Source organism: Schistocerca americana, unplaced genomic scaffold (assembly GCF_021461395.2).
Source record: "Schistocerca americana isolate TAMUIC-IGC-003095 unplaced genomic scaffold, iqSchAmer2.1 HiC_scaffold_16, whole genome shotgun sequence".
Classification (NCBI taxonomy): Eukaryota; Metazoa; Arthropoda; class Insecta; order Orthoptera; family Acrididae; genus Schistocerca; species Schistocerca americana.
In genome coordinates, this window is record NW_025725687.1 from 3,855,040 (window position 1) to 3,863,304 (window position 8,265).

Sequence of the window (8,265 nt, forward strand, 5' to 3'; positions counted from 1 at the left end):
TTTCTATGATTTGAACCTCTCCTGTGAGTCCAGTTTTAGATTCTGATGTTTCACTTCAGGTTTACTGTATCCCTTGGACCTTCTTATTGACGATGAAACACAGAAATTGCATCCAAATTTAATACAAAAGCCACAATGCCGACTTAAGTACAAGAAGACTGACACTCTACCTTTCTATGATTTGAACGCCTCCTGTGAGTCCAGTTTTAGATTCCGATGCTTCACTTCAGGTTTACTGTATCGTTTGGACCTTCTTATTGACGATGAAACACAGAAATTGCATCCGAATTTAATACAAAAGGCACAATGCCGACCTAAGTACAAGAGGACTGACACTCTAACTTTCTATGATTTGAACCTCACCTGTGGGTCCAGTTTTAGATTTCGATGCTTCACTTCAGATTTACTGTATACCTTGGACCTTCTTATTGACGATGTAACACAGATATTGCATCCGAATTTAACACAAGAGGCACAATGCCGACTTAAGTTCAGGAGGACTTACACTCTATTTTTCTACGATTTAAACCTCTCCTGCGAGTTCAGTTTTTGATTCCAATGCTGCACTTCAGGTTTACTGTATCCCTTGGACCTTCTTATTGACGATGAAACACAGAAAATGCATACGAATTTAATACAAAAGGCTCAATGCCGACTTAAGTACGAGAGGTTTGACACTCTAACTTTCTATGATTTGAACTTCTCCTGTGAGTCCAGTTTTAGATTCCGATGCTTCACTTCAGGTTTACAGTATCCCTTGGACATCCTTATTGACGATGAAACACAGAAATTGCATCCGGATTTAATACAAAAGGCTCAATGCCGACTTAAGTACAAGAGGACTGGCACTCTAACTTTCTATGATTTGAACCTCTCCTGTGAGTCCAGTTTTAGATTCCGATGCTTCACTTCAGGTTTACTGTATACCTTGGACCTTCTTATTGACGATGAAACACAGAAATTGCATCCGAATTTAATGCAAATGGCACAATTCCGACCTAAGTACGAGAGGACTGCCCCTCCAGCTTTCTATGATTTGAACCTATCCTGTGGGTCCGTTTTAGATTCCGATGCTTCACTTCAAGTTTACTGTATCCCTTGGACCTTCTTATTGACGATGAAACAGTGAATATGCATCCAAATTTAATACAAAAGGCACAATGCCGACTTAAGCACAATAGGACGGACACTCTAATTTTCTGTGATTTGAACCTCTCCTGTGGGTCCAGTTTTAGATTCCGATGCTTCACTTCAGGTTTACTGTATCCCTTGGACCTTCTTATTGACGATGAAACACTGAATATGCATCCAAATGTAATACAAAAGGCACAATGCCGACTTAAGAACAAGAGGACGGACACTTTAACTTTCTATGATTTGAACGTCTCCTGTGAGTCCAGTTTTAGATTCCGATGCTTCACTTCAGGTTTACTGTATACCTTGGACCTTTTTATTGACGATGAAACACAGAAATTGCATTAGAATTTAATACAAAAAGCACAATGCTGACTTAAGTACAAGAGTACTGACACTCTAACTTTCAAAGATTTGAACCTCTCCTGTGAGTTGAGTTTTAGATTCCGATGGTTCACTTCAGGTTTACTGTATACCTTGGACCTTCTTGTTGACGATTAAACACAGAAATTGCATCCGAATTTAATACAAAAGGGACAATGCCGACTTAAGTACAGGAGGACTTACACTCTAACTTTCTATGATTTAAACCTCTCCTGCGAGTCCTGTTTTAGATTCCGTGTTGCACTTCAGGTTTACTGTATCCCTTGGACCTTCCTATTGACGATGAACCACAGAAATTGCATACGAATTTAATACAAAATGCACAATGCCGACATAGGTACAAGAGGTTTGTCGCTCTAACTTTCTATGATTTGAACCTCGCCTGTGAGTCCAGTTTTAGATTCCGATGCATCACTTCAGGTTTACTGTATACCTTGGACCTTCTTATTGACGATGAAACACAGAAGTTTCATTCGAATTTAATACAAAAGGCACAATGCCGACATAAGTACGAGAGGACTGACAATCTAACTTCCTATGATTTGAACCTCTCCTGTGAGTCCAGTTTTAGATTGCGACGCATGGCTTCAGGTTTACTGTATACCCTGGACTTTCTTATTGACGATGAAACACAGAAATTGCATCCGCATTCAATAGAAAAGGCACAATGCCGACTTAAGTACAAGAGGACTGACCCTCTAACTTTCAAAGGTTTGAACCTCTCCTGTGAGTTGAGTTTTAGATTCCGATGCTTCACTTCAGGTGTACTGTATACCCTGGACCTTCTTATTGACGATGAAACACAGAAATTGCACCCGAATTTAATACAAAAGGCACAATGCCGACTTAAGTACAAGAGGACTGACACTCGAACTTTCTATGATTTGAGCCTCTCCTGTGAAACCAGTTTTAGATTCCGATGCTTCACTTCAGGTTTACTGTATCCCTTGGACCTTCATATTGACGATGAAACACAGAAATTGCATCCGAATTTAATACAAAAGGCACAATGCCGACTTAAGTACAAGAGTACTGACACTCTAACTTTCTATGATTTGAACCTCTCCTGTGAGTCCAGTTATAGATAACGATGCTTCACTTTAGGTTTACTGAACCCTTGGACCTTCTTACTGACGATGAAACACAGAAATTGCATCCAAATTTAATACAAAAGGCACAATGCCGACTTAAGCACAAGAAGACTGACACTTTAACTTTCTATGATTTGAACTTCTCCTGTGAGTCCAATTTCAGATTCCGATGCTTCACTTCAGGTTTACAGTATACCTTGGACTTTCTTATTGACGATGAAACACAGAAATTGCATCCGAATTTAATACAAAATGCACAATGCCGACTTAAGTACAAGATGACTGACACTCAAACTTCCTATGATTTGAACCTCTCCTGTGAGTCCAGTTTTAGATTGCGATGCTTCACTTCAGGTTTACTGTATACCCTGGACTTTCTTATTGACGATGAAGCACAGAAATTGCATCCGCATTCTATACAAAAGGCACAATGCCGACATAAGTACAAGAGGACTGACACTCTAACTTTCAAAGGTTTGAACCTCTCCTGTGAGTTGAGTTTTAGATTCCGATCCTTCACTGCAGGTTTACTGTATACCCTGGACCTTCTTATTGACGATGAAACACAGAAATTGCATCCGAATTTAATACAAAAGGCACAATGCCGACTTAAGTATTAGAGGACTGACACTCTAAATTTCTCTGATTTAAACCTCTTCTGTGAGTCTATTTTTAGATACCGATGCTTCACTTCAGGTTTACTGTATACCTTGGACCCTCTTATTGACGATGAAACACAGAGATTGCATCCGAATTTAATACAAAAGCCACAAAGCCGACTTAAGTACAAGAGGACTGACACTCTAACTTCCTATGATTTGAACCTCTCCTGTGAGTCCAGTTTTAAATTGCGATCCTTCACTTCAGGTTTACTGTATACCCTGGCCCTTCTTATTGACGATGAAGCACAGAAATTGCATCCGAATTTAATACAAAAGGCACAATGCCGACTTAAGTACAAGAGGACTGACACTCTAACTTTCAAAGATTTGAACCTCTCCTGTGAGCTGAGTTTTTGATTCCGATGCTTCACTTCTGGTTTACTGTATACCTTGGACCTTCTTATTGACGATCAAACACAGAAATTGCATCTGAATTTAATACAAAAGGCACAATTCCGACTTAAGTACAAGAGGACTCACACTCTAACTTTCTATGATTTAATCCTCTCCTGTGAGTCTAGTTTTAGATTCCGATGCATCACTTCAGGTTTACTGTATACCTTGGACCTTCTTATTGACTTTGATACACAAAATTGCATCCGAATTTAATACAAACGGCACAATGCCGACCTAAGGACAAGAGGACTGTCACACTAACTTTCTATGATTTGAACCTCTCCTGTGTGTCCAGTTTTAGATTCTGATGTTTCACTTCAGGTTTACTGTATCCCTTGGACCTTCTTATTGACGATGAAACACAGAAATTGCATCCCAATTTAATACAAAAGGCACAATGCCGACTTAAGTACAAGAAGACTGACACTCTAACTTGCTGTGATTTGAACGTCTCCTGTGAGTCCAGTTTTAGATTCCGATGCTTCACTTCGGGTTTACTATATCCCTTGGACCTTCTTATTGACGATGAAACACAGAAATTGCATCCGAATTTAATACAAAAGGCACAATGCCGACTTAAGGACAAGAGGACTGTCACACTAACTTTCTATGATTTGAACCTCTCCTGTGTGTCCAGTTTTAGATTCTTATGTTTCACTTCAGGTTTACTGTATACCCTGGACCTTCTTATTGACGATGAAACACTGAAATTGCACCCGAATTTAAAACAAAAGGCACAATGCCGACTTAAGTACAAGAGGACTGACACTCGAACTATCTATGATTTGAACCTCTCCTGTGAGTCCAGTTTTAGATTTGGATGCTTCACTTCAGGTTTACTGTATCCTTTGGACCTTTTTATTGACGATGAAACACAGAAATTGCATCCGAATTTAATACAAAAGGCACAATGCCGACTTAAGTACAAGAGGACTGACACTCTAACTTACTATGATTTGAACCTCTCCTGTGAGTCCAGTTATAGATAACGATGCTTCACTTTAGGTTTACTGAACCCTTGGACCTTCATACTGACGATGAAACACAGAAATTGCATCCAAATTTAATACAAAAGGCACAATGCCGACTTAAGCACAAGAAGACTAACACTTTAACTTTCTATGATTTGAACTTCTCCTGTGAGTCCAATTTCAGATTCCGATGCTTCACTTCAGGTTTACAGTATACCGTGGACTCTCTTATTGACGATGAAACACAGAAATTGAATCCGAATTTAATACAAAAGGCACAATGCCGACTTAAGTACAAGAGGACTGACACTCTAACTTCCTATGATTTGAACCTCTCCTGTGAGTCCAGTTTTAGATTGCGATGCTTCGCTTCAGGTTTACTGTATACCCTCGACTTTCTTATTGACGATGAAGCACAGAAATTGCATCCGCATTCTGTACAAAAGGCACAATGCCGACTTAAGTACAAGAGGACTGACACTCTAACCTTCAAAGGTTTGAACCTCTCCTGTGAGTTGAGTTTTAGATTCCGATGCTTCACTGCAGGTTTACTGTATACCCTATACCTTCTTATTGACGATGAAACACAGAAATTGCATCCGAATTTAATACAAAAGGCACAATGCCGACTTAAGTATTAGAGGACTGACACTCTAAATTTCTTTGATTTAAACCTCTTCTGTGAGTCCAGTTTTAGATACCGATGCTTCACTTCAGGTTTACTGTATACCTTGGACCTTCTTATTGACGATGAAACACAGAAATTGCATCCGAATTTAATACAAAAGGCTCAATGCCGACTTAAGTACAAGAGGACAGACTCTCTAACTTTCTATGATTTGAACCTCTCCTGTGAGTCCAGTTATAGATTCCAATGCTTCACTTCAGGTTTACTGTATCCCTTGGACCTTCTTATTGACGATGAAACACAGAGATTGCATCCGAATTTAATACAAAAACCACAACGCCGACTTAAGTACAAGAGGACTGACACTCTAACTTCCTATGATTTGAACCTCTCCTGTGAGTCCAGTTTTAAATTGCGATCCGTCACTTCAGGTTTACTGTATACCCTGGCCCTTCTTATTGACGATGAAGCACAGAAATTGCATCCGAATTTAATACAAAAGGCACAATTCCGACTTAAGTACAAGAGGACTCACACTCTAACTTTCTATGATTTAAACCTCTCCTGTGAGTCTAGTTTTAGATTCCGATGCTTCACTTCAGGTTTACTGTATACCTTGGACCTTCTTATTGACTTTGAAACACAAAATTGCATCCGAATTTAATACAAACGGCACAATGCCGACCTAAGGACAAGAGGACTGTCACACTAACTTTCTATGATTTGAACCTCTCCTGTGTGTCCAGTTTTAGATTCTGATGTTTCACTTCAGGTTTACTGTATCCCTTCGACTTTCTTATTGACGATGAAACACAGAAATTGCATCCCAATTTAATACAAAAGGCACAATGCCGACTTAAGTACAAGAAGACTGACACTCTAACTTGCTGAGATTTGAACGTCTCCTGTGAGTCCAGTTTTAGATTCCGATGCTCCACTTCAGGTTTACTATATCCCTTGGACCTTCTTATTGACGATGAAACACAGAAATTGCATCCAAATTTAATACGAAAGGCTCAATGCCGACTTAAGTACAAGAGATTTGACACTCTAACTTTCTTTGATTTTAACCTCTCCTGTGAGTCCAGTTTTAGATTCCGATGCTTCACTTCAGGTTTACAGTAACCCTTGGAACTTCTTATTGACGATGAAACACAGAAATTGCATCCGAATTCAATACAAAAGGCACAATGTCGACTTGAGTACAAGAGGACAGACACTCTAACTTTCTATAATTTGAACCTCTCCCGTGAGTCCAGTTATACATTCCGTGCTTAACTTTAGGATTACTGAATCCCTTGCACCTCCTTATTGACGATGAAACACAGAGATTGCATCCAATTTTAATACAAACGGCACAATGCCGACTTAAGTATAAGAGGACTGACACTCTAACATTTTATGATTTGAACCTCTCCTGTGAGTCCAGTTTTGGATTCCGATGCTTCACTTCAGGTTCAGTGTATATCTTGGACCTTCTTATTGACGATGAAACACAGAAATTGCATCCGAAATTAATACAAAAGGCACAATTCCGACTTAAGTACAAGAGGACTGACACTCTAACTCTCTGTGATTTGAATCTCTCCTGTGGGTCCAGTTTTAGGTTCCGATGCTTCACTTCAGGTTTACTGTATCCCTTGGAACTTCTTACTGACGATGAAACACAGAAATTGCATCCAAATTTAATACAAAAGGCACAATGCCGACTTAAGTACAAGAGGACTGACACTCTAACTTCTTATGATTTGAAACTCTCCTGTAAGTCCAGTTTTAGTTTCCGATGCTTCACCTCAGGTTTACTGTATACCTTGGACCTTCTTATTGGCGATGAAACACAGAAATTGCATTCAAATTTAATACAAAAGACTCAATGCCGACTTAAGTATAAGAGGACTGACACTCTAACTTTCTATGATTTAAACCTCTCCTGTGAGTCCAGTTTTAGATTCCGATGCTTCACTTCTGGTTTTCTGTATACCTTGGACCTTGTTATTGCCGATGAAACACAGAAATTGCATCCGAATTTAACCCAAAAGGCACAATGCCGACTTAAGTACAAGAGGACTGTCACTCGAAATTTCTATGATTTGAACCTCTCCTGTGAGTCAAGTTTTAGATTCCGATGCTTCACTTCAGGTTTACTGTATCCCTTAGACCTTCTTATTGACGATGAAACACAGAAATTGCATCCGAATTTAATACAAAAGGCACAATGCCGCGTTAAGTACAAGAGGACAGACACTCTAACTTTCTATGATTTGAACCACTCCTGTGAGTCCAGTTATAGATTCCGATGCTTCACTTCAGGTTTACTGTATCCCTTGGACCTTCATATTGACGATAAAACACAGAAATTGCATCCGAATTTAATACAAAAGGGACAATGCCGACTTAAGTACAAGTGGACTGACACTCTAACTTTCTAAGATTTGAACCTCTCCTGTGAGTTGAGTTTCCGATTCCGATGCTTCACTTCATGTTTACTGTATACCTGGGACCTTCTTATTGACGATGAAACACAGAAATTGCATCCGAATTTAATACAAAAGGCTCAATGCCGACTTAAGTATAAGAGGACTGACACTCTAACTTTCTATGAATTAAACCTCTCCTGTGAGTCCAGTTTTAGATTCCGATGCTTCACTTCAGGTTTTCTGTATACCTTGGACCTTCTTATCGACGATGAAACACAGAAATTGCATCCGAATTCAATACAAAAGGCACAATGCCGACTTAAGTGCAAGAGGACTGACACTCTAACTTTCTATGATTTGAACCACTACTGTGAGTCCAGTTTTAGATTCCCATGCTCCACTTCAGGTTTACTGTATAATTTGGACCTTCTTATTGACGATAAAACACGGAAATTGCATCCGAATTCAATACAAAAGGCTCAATGATGACTTAAGTACAAGAGGACTGACACTCGAACTTTCTATGATTTGAACCTCACCTGTGAGTCCAGTTTTAGATTCCGATGCTTTACTTAAGTTTTA